This window comes from Montipora capricornis, chromosome 7 (assembly GCF_036669925.1).
Source record: "Montipora capricornis isolate CH-2021 chromosome 7, ASM3666992v2, whole genome shotgun sequence".
Taxonomy (NCBI): domain Eukaryota; kingdom Metazoa; phylum Cnidaria; class Anthozoa; order Scleractinia; family Acroporidae; genus Montipora; species Montipora capricornis.
This window is the reverse complement of record NC_090889.1, coordinates 48,309,590-48,324,234: the sequence shown is the minus strand read 5'-3', so window position 1 is coordinate 48,324,234 and position 14,645 is coordinate 48,309,590. Positions and strand designations below refer to the sequence as shown.

Here is a 14,645-nt window from a genome sequence, read left to right as displayed (position 1 = left end):
TTGCGAGGTCTCACGGCCATCTTCAACACGCCACTCGAAAAACGTCAGGAAATCCGAAAAAACCTTGTTACGAACTCCAAAATAATCCAAAGGACTCGGCCAAAACACTAAAAACTTGCTCAGACGAAAAAAACCGGTGATCCAGGACGCGAAAAGAAGGAAATTCTCAAAACTTTCGGAACTAAGACACTTGATCTTAGCCAAAAGGCCGAGAAGCGATGCCCGTTGATGCTCACAGCCGACAAGGTGCTCCCAGTCTCATGGCCACAAGATATGGTGGTCCGATTACAATCCGTGCCAAGGAAGGAATGCCCAAAGCCAACCTAAAAGCAATGCGCACACAGCAATCGCCCTTGTACAGTGGGCGGCAGCCACCAGCATTGCATGGCACTTGCGTTGACAGTAAATGGACAAATGCACATTTTGCTTGCTCAGACCTCGATTTCATTTCCCCCTTATAACAAAGTTAATTTTCACGCTAATTACTTGTCTAGGACCATACCACAGGGAAAACACCGGTTCTCGTCCGATCACCGAAGTTAAGCCCTGTCAGGCAGGGTTAGTACTTGGATGGGAGACCGATTGAGAATACCCCGTGTTGTAGGCTTCCCTTTTTCCTTCTGTACACTTGATTATCTCAAATAATCTCAGTTTTCTCCATGAAAGAACATGCCAAAGATATGTCAAAAATGAGACATACAACAAAAACAAAACAGTTCACACCAGAAAGTGGAACTTGTATTCCCAAGGGAGCGCGTGCACGCAAGATCTTATCAATCCAATGTTTATGACATTAAACGTATCTTTTTGTGTGAGCAAAGAACAGGATACGACAAGTAAAAAATGCATGCACTGTTATGCATTAGATGGAAGTTAATCTAGCCCGGATGATATGTATACAACGAAGGCTACAACACTATAACATTCATCTTGCGAAAAGGTGACTTATGTGACGTAGCGCACTTCAAAGTCTTACTGTTCCCTGCTCAACACGGACAGTATGTATTCAAAGGGTGGACAAGACACTATCCTGAGCATAAAAGATTTACTTTTTATGATAACAATTCAATTAACTGATAACATAGAGAAACCACAAAGTGTTGGCCACAGAAATGTAACGCCAACTGATCTGGTGGGTCCTCAGTTACTCAATGCATAACGGGCTCTCCAGAACGCAACATAACACAACGCAAAAGAAATTGATCACACATATAGATGGGCGATCGAGCAGTACAAACACACATCCACTTACGTTTTTCAAATGATGCACGAGGACAAGAACTCAACCCGCTGGCATTTTCTTGTCTCACTCGTCTATTGATGGAAGAGCCGCTAATCGATGCGGCTGAAATGAACACGTCGTCTCGCTCTCTCTACGGCCAAGAATAAAAGAAATAAAATGACAGTTTTGCAGTGCACCAAGTACAGAACATTCACCTAGAATTTCAGCAGTGGACTTCACAAATACAACTCACCTTGCTTAGTCCTTACAACACCAGTGCATCTCCTGCCCTTCCCTGCCTGAAACGATACCAACAAACCTTCCAATTAGCCAACTTTGCCACCGCGGGTTGGTGTGGGGACTAGCGCGAACGGAGGTCCCCTCTACCAGAAATTATACGCTCAAGTTACCCACATTTGGGGTAATCGCGAGGGTCAACCCAATCGAAGAGCAATGAGAGAGCCTCACCTTGAGAGGACTGCCTCCCTGATCACAGTGCCTCCCGCGTCAGGTAAGTTTTTGTATGTTTAAGGCGAATGGCTGACCCCCCAGTAGGGTGAGTGCAATGGCCGCCAGAGATAATGACGAATCCGTCAAACACAACGGTTCACCTCAAACGGGGGTGCACCAACACGCCAACTTCGCCGGGGAATCGAACCCCGCCCATACCAACAAATAACAAAAGACAAACAGACAAATGAAGAATTGCACCTAGGAGATGCCTGGCCTGACTTACACTCCTAAATGATGATTCGACAAAACGATAATAAGGATTCCAATACAGGCACGACCCAGCACAAGGGTGAAAAGCGACCCACAAAAGGCCACCCGTCAACAGACTCATTCAACGCCAAGACGTTGGCTCACCCCAGAAAAACGGCTAGGGCACGCACACAGAACACAAAACCAAAACTTAAATATGAACAACCAAAGCATCATTTTGCAATGAAGCCAACACACCACGGCCACCCCACTAACGGACAAAATAACGATAACAGCGGTCAGACCGGAAACGACGGAAAAACTAAGGGAGATTAAACCGAACTCGAGACTTCACACGCTCCAGAACATCAACAGCCGAGGGACGAACACCCCTAAAACGAAAATCATTCTGAGCCCCCCAAATACAAAACTTGCAGACATTCAACATATAAACAAAAACCCGAGGAACCACAGACAATTCATCAGCCGAGAAACCAAAAAGCGCATGGCAAACCAAGATAGAAGGACAAAGAGGAGAAGCCAAGAACATAAGAGATTGAAGCCACGACAAAACACTGACAGCCAGAGGACAGTGAAAGAACAAATGTGAAAGAGACTCCACAGTCGGGAAGAAAACGAAAAAACCATGAAAGAGACACAAGAAGACAGAGAAGAAACAAAGCGACGAACCCACTGAACATGAAGAGCCATAACCTTACACTGGAAATCCACAACAGAGAACCCACCCAAACAAGAAGGCTGAACTACAACGCGATGAGCAACCAAATCCCGCTTACCGCTCCAGGAAAACTTAAAAATTAACGTATTTAATTCCACACTGACCCACCGGGGAACATGGATTAGAGAGGCCACGTACCACACACGGGAAAGGGCCAAGGCACTGATAACAAGTGCCCTGCCCTTAAAAGATAAGGATCGCTGACACCAAGAGTTTAAACCATTTTCCACCGCGGTGATACGTGGCCTCCAATTGTCCTCCTCCACATTGCCCGGACCCAGAAAAACCCCCAACACCTTCACCTTCACTGACGACCAAGTAATGTTAATCGGTGAGTCAGTGCGCCCATTCCAACCTCCCAACCACAAACCTTCGCATTTACCATAATTTAATTTAGCCCCAGACCACCTCTCGTACAAAGAATAAACATCAAAAACAGCCAAAATACCAGGAACGGAACAAACAACCAACGTGGTATTATCACCGTACGCAGAAACAACAGGCAAAGAAGGTGAAGAACCAGGAAGAGACAAACCAGAAATTAAACCATTACAACGTATATTACAAGGCAGAACCTCAGCCACTGAAACATAAAGAAGGGGGCACAGGGGACATCCCTACCTCACCCCACGAGATAACTTAAAAGAATTTGAAATATAACCATTAACATTAACACAACTACTCACATTATTGTAAAATAAATTAACCCACTCAACAAACGACTGCCCGAAACCCACGGCATATAAAGTAGAACGAAGGAACGTCCAATCAACCCTGTCGAATGCCTTTCCTTCATCAAGAGAAAGAAGAGCAGCAGGAGCACCAGAAGAAGAGCAAAAATCAACAACATCACGAAGAAAAGCAACATTTTCACCAATAAAACGGCCAGGAACACCACAAGACTGATCTTTATCGACAACCAAATGAATAACCTTAAGAAGACGAGCAGCAATAGAACGACAAGCAATTTTATAATCGACATTCAACAAGGAGATTGGACGCCAGTTTTTGGGATCAAGAGGATCCCCTTTCTTAAATGATAAAGTAATGATACCTCGACGCTGAGAGCGAGACAAAGAGCCCAAACCAAAAGCAGAATTGAAAACACAAACTAAATCAAAACCCAAAACATGCCAAAATTTTAAATAGAATTCCTTGGGAAGGCTATCACAAGCAGGAGCTTTACCACGGGCCATGTCCTGAAGAGCAGCAAAACACTCCTCCTGGCTGAGAAGACCTTCGCACCCCTCACTATCATCAAAGGGAAGAACCGAAGAAATGTTGGAAAGAAGCTCAACACGAGCATTAGAACCACAAGGAGCAGCAGAGAAAAGATCCGAATAGAAAGAACGAAAAACATCACACAGCCCATCCTTATCCGCAACCAAAGTACCATCAGTAGCTCTCAGCGCCGAGATATTACGGTCAGTGCCGTTTTTCTTTTCGAGCCGGAAGAGGTAAGCAGTGGAGGACTCACCCTCCTGCACGAACTTGAGCACGACAAGCAACCTCAACATCCATAGCATGAAGACGAGACAGAGTAGAAAGGTACACAGGAAGGAAAGAAAGACGACCAGAATCAACATGAACTTTTAAATGGGCAGCCAGTTTAGACAAAATATCACGTTCAACTACTTTACTCTTACCATGATTTACACAATAATTAATACTAATACGCTTAATATGGGCTTTACTGCTGTCCCACTACCCAGTGAGGGAAGGAAAAGAAGACTGACGAGACTGCCAATAAGACCAGAAAGTTGAGATGAGGTCGATATACTCGGCCTCATCCCAAACAGAAAGGTTGAGCTTCCACAACCCCGGACCCAGAGGAACGGAGTTGGGGAGAGCCCATGAGAAAGAGAGAGCACAGTGGTCAGAAAAAGGACACGGCAGAATGTCTACAGAAGACACATAAGGTACCCAAGCATACGGCCAACCTATGTTACCTTTTGGAACGGTTCAGTGCCTTATTCTTCTTTAACTGTAATTATGATTTGAAAGATTATCCACAATTTTCTCAATTTTACTATGAACTTCTGAGCTGGTGGACTCATTTTCGAAATACCTTTGATTCAGAACACAATTGGTGTTATATAATTTGGAACAATAAAGAGATACTCATTGGAAATAAACCTGTTTACTATAAAAAGTATTTTGAATCTGGAATACTTTTTGTCAAGGATCTGTTATTTCATTTGAACGTTGAAGAATCATTTAACTGTGTCACACGCAAACTTAGCAAAACAAATCTTTTAAAGTGGGCAGGACTCCATCACTCTATACCAATTAACCTTAAATTAGATACTCCTCAGAATCCTCCAGCACCTACTCCAATCTTAAAAATAAAAAATAACACCTTTGATGTAACGAAAAAAAATCAAGAGATTATTATAATTTATTGATCAGTAATAAGGCGCAATTTGCAAATGCTACTATTAATCTAAGAAGTGAATTCCACCTGTCTCTTGACCAGCTGAAACAAGTCTTTATACTTCCTCATAGTGTTGCTTTTGAACCATACGTAAAAGCTTTTCAATACAAAATATTAAAGTCTATTCTGTTTACTAATGTTACATTGCATAAAATCGGTTTCAAAGAAAGTCATCTCTGTACTTTTTGTGAGACAGTACCTGAAACATTACACCACTTACTTTTTCTATGCAGGCATTCAAGGTTGTTTTGGTCTGATGTCGAGTGCTATTGGCTCTCTCTAACGAATGACAGGATCCAATTATCACTTCAAGATGTAGTAGTGGGAATAATCTCCTCTCAAAATTCTTCACTTCTAAACCTTCTGAATTTTTTTATTATTATCGGAAAATTGTATCTATGGGACTGCAGGAGAGATCAAAGGTACCCTGACTTACAGAGATTTAAGGTCAGACTGAAAATGAAGTATGAAATTGAACGTTTCATAAGTTTAAAAAACAATATAAATAATAATTTGTTCAAAAAGAAATGGATTTTTTCATCTAGTTTGCTATTCAACTAAGTAGAGGTGTACATGTATATGTATATGTATGTGTGTGTATGGATGTGTGCATGTGTATATATATATATTTATTGATTTATTTATTGAATTTATTTTTTTTTGGCTTCTTTTTGCTGCAATGTAATAGTGTAATTTTGTTCTTAATGTGAAAAAAAAGTAGAGTATTGCATTGTATTGTTAGTAGTGTAAGTAGCCCGTAATGTAAGTAATGTAATTTTTGTAAGTAATGCTAGTATAATAGAGGATTGTTTTTGTAAGTAACGTTAGTATAGTAGAAATAAAAAAAATAAAAAAATACGGGCAACCGATGAGGTCAATGTGTGATGCAATGGCCCCATCGGGCCGGAACCAGGTAAAAGCAGAATCATTTGGGTGGCTTTCACGCCAAATATCCACCACACAACAATCCGAAAACAAAGCCAACAACAAAGCAGAACTTTCTCGAGAGACATCAAAAGGACAAGACCCACGGCGATCGCGAACACGGTCCAGGACCGTGTTGAAATCGGCACACAAAAGAGTTGGAACAGCAGGATCGATAGAGTCAACACAAGGAACCAAAAAAGCGTCACGATTAGGATTACGATTAGGAGCATAGATAGAAGCAACACAGAAAACAGAACCCCAAAGACCAAACTCAACCAAAACAAAACGACCTTGGAACTCGCAAACAACATACCGACACTCCAAAACTGAACGATACAAAACAACCACACCACGAGAATGATTTGTACCAAAAGAACCAGCACACAAATAACCAAACCGAGAAAACCAAGAAAGGAGATCATCATTAGAGACGGCGTGGGTCTCCTGTAGACAAACTACCGAAGGAGAGAGACGGGACAACCACTGGAGAAAACCAAGACGCTTGTCACCATCTCTCAACCCATTAACGTTAACAGAAATAATTGTGAGAGCCATAATATAACAAAAAGTAGAAAAAAACCCATGACGAAAAACTAAAAAGTGGCGAGACAACAGTAAATTTTAACGGTGCCTAGCAGGGCTAGGTAAAGCAGCACGTTGACGTGAAGACCTACGGGAGTCCAGACTAACAGGAGGCCTCTCATCCCCGAAACGAGACCGGGAACGAGAGGATGCACGAAGAGACATCCGCGGACCAGAACAAGAGCTGACCCGGGGAGGAAGAGGCACTGCAAACGAATGTGGGGGTGAGTACCCTCGACAAGATCGTCCGTAGAAGACGGAAGAGCCGCCTTCAAACGTTGAACCATGCGTGCCTTTTCCTCCGGTGACACCAGAGGCTGTGTGTCCACGGAGCCACCAGCACGCCCAGCCTTGACAGGGATTCTAGATCTCAGGACCCTAGAATCCTTTTCCCCATCCAATGAGGCCGAACTATCCCCAGCCACACCAACAGAACCCCCCGACGAGGGCGGCAAAGACGAAACAGACCCCAAAAGGGGAGAGAATGAAGGGGAGGAATCCAAAACCTCCTCCTGAGTTGCTCCCACTGTAGCGGGGACCTCCAAAACACCATCACCCGATGACCCCTGCCTAGGAGAGGGATCCAGAACCCTCTCCTCAGCCCCATTAGACTGACTAACCAACAAAGGCTGGCTGACCAACTCATCAAGCTGGTTATCCAGCTCATCCACAACCATCGCCTTGGACTCAACAGTAGATTCACTCGCCCCCACCTCCATGGTCGCACCAGGAACAGACAACAGGCCCGGCGGGGTCCCCAGCAGGCACAGCCTCAGGGACAACCACCAGCTCAACAGCATCAGGCACAACAACTGGAACATTATCTGCACCAGCACCAACATCATTAGCAACACTATCATTATCACTAAACTCTTCATCATTATGCGTAGCCTGGTCACCCGGCACGTACCATGCAGGCTTAGGGCAATGACGGACAAAATGCCCTGCTTCGTGGCACCGCTTACATTTCCCCTTTAGAGGGCAGTCAGCCGCCTTGTGATTGTCGTTACACATATCACAGACAAGGGGCTGTCCCTTATACCATACGCGGCAGTTCACACCATCAATTATAACGTTGCACGGAATATCGTGCTTATGCACCATGCGGACCAAACCGGTACCTGTATGCACACCAGGGACATTTGACCACTATTGATGTTTAATTTCTTTTACGTCCCCAACAAATTTTAAGGCCTCCCTAACCCGGTCATTATTGCCCTCAAAGGGAAACAAATACACCATGACAAAGGTAATTGGAGTCCAAACAACCACGTTACAATGAACATCACCAGATGAAATGGAACCGGCCTCCTCATAGGTCTTCTTGTACGTAGGATCAATGAAAGAAATGCGGATAAAGCCCCCCGGACAGACCTGGATTGAAGCAACCAGACCATCCAGGGAGTCAGCAATGATGCCGGCAACCCCGGCATGGGACGTCCCAGCCGGGAAGCCGAACTTTATGATAAGAGTGCGCATGTTGCGCGGCACCATTATGCGTAGATATATGAAATTCTTTTATAAATTAATCTGTTTTTAACTAAATCCTTTTACCAATTACAGTACAAAATCTTTTAACGAAAATTAAACCTGCAGCTGCTAAAAGACTAATGTCAATTAAGAAATAATTATCAACTTAAAGAATCACACTAATATTCCACTCAGTTATTAAGATATAAGAAAAAAGAAAACAAAGAAACCAACAACAGCAAAGAAAATCACAACAAAAACTTTACCACACTCCAAAAAAATGAATGAAAAACCACACTCCAAAATGAAACAAAAGGAAGCCCAGGCCCACACTCCAAAAATGAATGTCTCCCAGCAAAAATTGAAGACTACCAAACAGGGTTTGACTTACAAAGCCAAACCCGCATTCAGGTAAGTTTTTTATGTTTAAGGCGAATGGCTGGCCCCCCAGTAGGGTGAGTGCAATGGCCGCCAGACATAACGACGAATCCGTGAAACAACGGTTCACCTCAAACGGGGGTGCACCAACACGCTAACTTCGCCGGGGAAATGAACCCTGCCCCTACCAACAAATAACAAAAGACAAAAAGACAAACGAAGAATTGCACCTAGGAGATGCCTCGCCTGACTTACACTCCTAAATGACAATTTGACAAAACGATAAAAAGCACTCAAAAACAACTGGACAAACCAAAACAAGCACGACCCAGCACAAGGGCGAAAAGCGACCAATAAAAGACCGCTTGTCAACAGACTCACTCAACGCCAAGACGTTGGTTCACCCCAGAAAAAACGGCCAGGACATGCAAACACAACACAAAACCAGAACTTAAATATGAACAACGAAGGCATCATTTTGTAACAAAGCCACCACACCACGACCACCCCACTGACGAACAAAATAACGGCGACGACGGTCAGACCGGAAACCATGGAAAAACAAAGGGAGATTAAACCGAACCCGAGACTTCACATGCTCCATAACATCAACAGCCGAGGGATGAACACCCCTAAAACGAAAATCATTCCGAGCCCCCCAAATACAAAACTTGCAAACATTCAACATATAAACAAAAACCTGAGGAACCACAGACAACTCATCAGCCGAGAAACCAAAAAGTGCATGACGGACCAAGATAGAAGGACAAAGAGGAGAAGCCAGAAACATAAGAGACTGAAGCCACGACAAGACACTGACTGCAAGAGGACAGTGGTAAAACAAATGTTGAAGAGACTCGACAGGAGCAGAACAAAAACAAGCAGTAGAAAGAGCATAACCAAAACCAGCAAGCCTCTCGGCCGTGTAAAGGACCCCATGAGAAATTTTCCAACATAAATCAATAACAGGACGATCCAAATCAAAAAAGAAAAGCTGACATCAAGTAGAGGACCAATAAAGAGAACCAAACAAAGGAAAGAACTTCCCCTCACAATGAGGATAGACAGCATTCTCGGACAAAAGAAACAAATAAGCAGATTTCGTAGACATAGTAGAAACAGGACAAAAATCAATACCCAAACCAATACCCAAAGAAGACGCAGTAAGGGATCCTTTACACACCCGCCAAGCAGTCAACAGAGAACTATAGAACGGAGGCAGAGAATCCGGCGAAAAACAAAGCGGAGCAGTAAAAACGAGATGTGGACGAGCAGCAAGCCGGGAAGAAAACCAAAAAACCATGAAAGAGACCCAAGAAGACGGAGAAGAAACAAAACAACGAACCCACTGAACATGAAGAGCCATAACCTTACACTGGAAATCCACAACAGAGAACCCACCCAAACAAGAAGGCTGAACCACAACACGACGAGCGACCAAATCCCGCTTACCACTCCAGAAAAACTTAAAAATTGTGACCCTATTTGGGAAAACCGGGCTTAACGAAAATAGCGTTGTAATGCATTTTCAATGCATTTTAAATGCGTTGATAATGCATTACAACGCATTGATAATGGTTCTCAACGCATTTGTAATGTTATTCAGTCCATTGTAAAAACGTTGACAATGTTCAACAAATGTTTAAGAATGGATGAAAAACGCGTTGCCAACGCGTTGGCAACTTTTTCCAACGTTTGATACAAATTCTGCACAAAACGTTGAAAACAAAGCTAAATACATCGTCAACACAACCAATAGCGGTTTATTTACCAGCAACAAATTCAATTGAACATCATAATTCTGCATCTGAGAGAATTTGATTTTGTTTGATCAATAAAGAGCAATTTGTCGCAACTTACATTAAAAATTTTGCGAAGCAACAGCCAGCCAATATACCCACCAGAAGTATGAACGTTGAAAAAGAAAATGTTTGCGTGATTTGTTTGGCGCTTCGCCCCCGATCAGCTTGCCACTAATTAGTTCAATATTTTTTCTGTCATAAATTTTAAGTAAACTTTTCGATTCCATTCGTTTCGAAAACAAAGAGTAAGCTTCAAAAAGTCTTTGAAATGCATCAAGCTGTTCACGATTAAATGCAACCGACGGTATAGCAATTTTCATCGTTCTTAACTCATCATCCCAAGTCACGCACACCACGCATTTGACAAATATCTTTTTTTATCAATGTAGCCTTGCCTTGCTCTTGGCAAACGATTGCGTTTCAGGAAATTTCACTCCTATTTAGTATTTTAAGTATTTCTGATGACGCCTTCACTTGCTACTCAAGGGAATGGTTATTAATGGTTATTTATTTTCCCTGGTGATTTCATACAAACATTACGAAGCAGACACTGAGGCAGACAAAGGCGCGCTACATGTTAGCTCATGTTATGGTTCGTTTTGCGCCTGTTATCTTTATGGTGTTTTATTGCAATGGTTGGCAAACTGACCGTTTTGATAACTTAAGCGAAAAAGGGTTTGATCTGCACTGGGGTAAAAGCAATTTTAGGAGGCCCGCAGAACAAAATTTTTTCTGTATCAGCAGTTCAAATTCGTGATCGCTCGTGCGCAACGTTGACATTCCTTTGTTTAATCCATGTGCCATACAAATCATGTTTGTGATGTTGCGGTATTTTGTTGCAGTTGCCAACTGAAATTCTCTGGATCAATTTATCGGCCCGATTTTTCGTATTGGTTACACATAAAGTGTTCTTTATTTTAAGTCAAATCTATTTTGGCCACAGGGTGAACTATTTACTTAGTGGAGTAGAGTGGTCAGTCAAAATAGAGTTTATAATTGAGAATGTAATGCCTTGAGCGTAAAAAAGACTTGTGAACACACAAAGCAATTTGGTCATTGGGCCAAGTCAGATGGCACTCGTTGTAAGGTAAACATTGAGAGGAGTCAAACATGTTGGGGGTACGAGCAATCTCGTGCATATGTACAACGAGATTCGCGGAACGGAAAGGAGCAGTGGTATTTGAAGCCAAAATATTATCTGTGGACTTAAAGATGAAAACAATGAAGTATCTGTCCTTCATTCCGGAAACAAGAGAACTTGCCGACACATCTTTGCCTGTGGAATGTCACACTTCTACTTGTGGGAATCTTCAAGAAACTACAGGCCTGGGTTGCTCGAAGCATGGTTAGCGCTATTAAACCATCGTTAAATATCATGGAAACCTATAGGTTTTGACACCCGTAAGATACTTTAAACTTGCAGCTATTTGTATGGTGTTAGGCAACAAGTTTTAATTTAACTCATGTCAGGACACTACATGCATGCAAATCCGAACACCCACAGTGTTGATTTTTACATGTTTCGTGCGCGAGTCCTTACCCGAGTTCACAAGGTTCCTGTATTCATCCATTTTCGTTGATAACCTACGTACTGTGCGGAACGCGAGTTTTGTCCGATCTCCTTCTACAATTTAGGGATGTATATTTAATTTAAACGCTCTCTCAAACCAGTCGCCGATGGCAAAAGTATTAATTTTGACAAGGATTGGAGCCATTTATTTCTATTATAAAAATCCTACACTGCACAGTAAATGTATATATATACACGTACACAATATCTCTTGTCAAAACGATAAACAATAAAGCGTAATTAATACCAAAAATAATATTAAAGTTTTTCACAAAGGAACGGTTGATTTGAATTCAGTTAAATTTAAGACTCGATCGATTGTTCAAATCGAATGTCATTTGAAACACACGCATGTATCAGACAGTCTTTGTATCGCCGTAATTTCGTTCAACACCGTAAGCCTGAAGCCAAAAAGATAAGTAACAGCAGCCATAGGATAGTTGAGTTTTACACTTAGCCGCGTTCTCTGCAAAATTACAGGAAAATTCCATGTATTTGTTGTTTCTGCTCAAATTCAAACCGATACGTACGTGCTAGAGTTGCGTAACAATTCGTTGTAAAGATTTCGTAGTAACTAATAGCAGCGGTGCTATGAATGATTCGAAACGACCCGTGGCGGTTTCATTAAACGCGTTGTCAATGTTTGACAACGCATTGACAATGTTTTGAAATGATTTTGAAATGGATTTGCAACGCATTTCGGTTCCGTTGAAAAACATTGCCAACGTTTTAAAACGCAATGGAAATGCTCTTCAACGCATTTTCAGAACGAAGGAACGCCCAATCAACCCTGTCGAATAACTTTTGTTGATCAAGCGAAAGAAGAGCAGCAGGAGCACCAGAAGAAGCTCAGAAATCAACAACATCACGAAGAAAAGCAACATTTTCACCAATAAAACGGCCAGGAACACCACAAGACTGATCCTTATCGACAACCAAATGAATAACCTTAAGAAGACGAGCAGCAATAGAACGAGAAGTGATTTTGTAATCGACATTCAACAGGGAGATTGGACGCCAGTTTTTGGGATCAAGACGATCTCCTTTCTTAAACAATAAAGTAATGATACCTCGGCGCTGAGAGCAAGACAAAGAGCATAAACCAAAGCAGAATTCAAAACACAAACTAAATCAAAGCCCAAAACATGCCAAAATTTTAAATAGAATTCTATGGGAAGGCCATCACAACCAGGAGATTTACCACGGGCCATGGCCTGAAGAGCCGCAAAACACTCCTCCTGGCTGAGAAGACCTTCGCACACCTCGCTATCGTCAAAAGGAAGAACTGAAGAAGAAATGTTAGGAAGAAGCTCAGCACGAGCATTGGAGTCACAAGGAGCAGCAGAGAAAAGATCCGAATAGAGAGAACGAAAAACATCACACAACCCATCCTTATCCGTAACCAAAGTACCATCACTAGCTCTCAGCGCCGAGATATTACGGTCAGTGCCGTTTTTCTTTTCAAGCCGGAAGAAGTAAGCAGAGGAGGACTCACCCTCCTCGACCAGGCACGAACTTGAGCACCACGAGCAACCTCAACATCCATAGCACGAAGACGAGACAGAGTAGAAAGGTACACGGGAAGAAAAGAAAGACGACCAGAATCAATATGACTTTTAAGATGAACAGCAAGACTAGACAAATAAGACTGCCAATAAGACCAAAAATTGGAGATGAGGTCGATATACTCGGCCTCATCCAGAACAGAAAGATTGAGCTTCCACAGCACCGGACCCGGAGGAACGGGGCTGGGGAGAGCCCATGAGAAAGAAATAGCACAGTGGTCAGAAAAAGGCCTCTCCGGGACCACAAAACGCAACGTGTCTGCGCATACCATGTGGTAATGGAGGTCACATGATCCTTGTCCTGTCGTGTCGTGCTGTCCACTCGCTGCTATGCTACCTAGAGAAGAGAACATAATGTGAAGGTTGATTGGGCACTTGTTCTGCTTTCATTTGATTATTTCTTCCCCAGAGGGAAGTGGACCACACTCGGAGGTAGTGCTATACCAAGGCAACCCGTGGCCAGGACGAGGCAAGCCTCTTTTCCACGGCCCAGTTCCAAAAATCAGTTTAATATATGAGCTGCTGGATGAGCAGCGTATCAGATATTAAGCTGATAAGAACAGATTTTTTTTTCTTTTGATAAAAGTTTATTTACAAGGGCTGAAGGGCCCAGGTAAAAAGATCAAATCCCCCAAATAACAGTGATGGACCTAAGAGGAGCCGAAAAAGATTACAGTGATGGACCTAAGACGAACCGAAAAAGATTACAGTGATGAACCTAAAAGGAACCCAAAAAGATTACAGTAATATAAAGGAAGTTCATGCTAAGCACGGCTCAAAGTCGAAACTAACTAACCTAGCTACAAAAACCAAAGTCCAAAATCAGAAGTCCATTAAGGCAAAAGCCATACTAAATACCTAGCTACGGAAGCTCATGATAAAAACTAAAGATGAAAGGTAATTTTATTGTCCTGAGAGACAGAACAAACAACGTTCGAAATAGACCAAAATGACTTCACCCTATCTAAAGAGTTACCCTGAACGCGCGATCTAACATCCTTAACAACATTGTTGATAATTGAATGAATACCTAGAGTTCTGTTGCGAAAAGTTGCAAGAATGCGCGCATGGCAAATGAAAAAAAGGACGGTCGCAGCCAAATAATAAAAAACTGAAGGGCCAGGAGAAGACGAACAGATAGAAAAGGGGAACAAGACAGATGGGAAAGACAAAACAAAGGGAAAACCGAGAAGACGAGAAAATGAAGCTGCAAAGTAGTTCCAAACCCGCACAGTTCTACGACAATCAACAAAA

At 42.5% G+C, this 14,645-nt stretch overlaps 2 non-coding genes and 1 pseudogene across 2 annotated transcripts; 1 reads left to right on the top strand and 2 right to left on the bottom strand.

Moving 5' to 3' along the window:
• Positions 1-488: 488 nt before the first annotated feature.
• LOC138058366 (5S ribosomal RNA) lies at positions 489-607 on the top strand. The gene has a single exon (XR_011133897.1). It is a non-coding gene; the product is annotated as a 5S ribosomal RNA (ribosomal RNA).
• A 970-nt stretch (positions 608-1,577) lies between these two features.
• Positions 1,578-1,741, bottom strand: LOC138058473 (U1 spliceosomal RNA). Its single transcript, XR_011133995.1, has one exon. It is a non-coding gene; the product is annotated as a U1 spliceosomal RNA (small nuclear RNA).
• A 12,060-nt stretch (positions 1,742-13,801) lies between these two features.
• LOC138058556 (U2 spliceosomal RNA) lies at positions 13,802-13,982 on the bottom strand (annotated as a pseudogene).
• Positions 13,983-14,645: the final 663 nt, after the last annotated feature.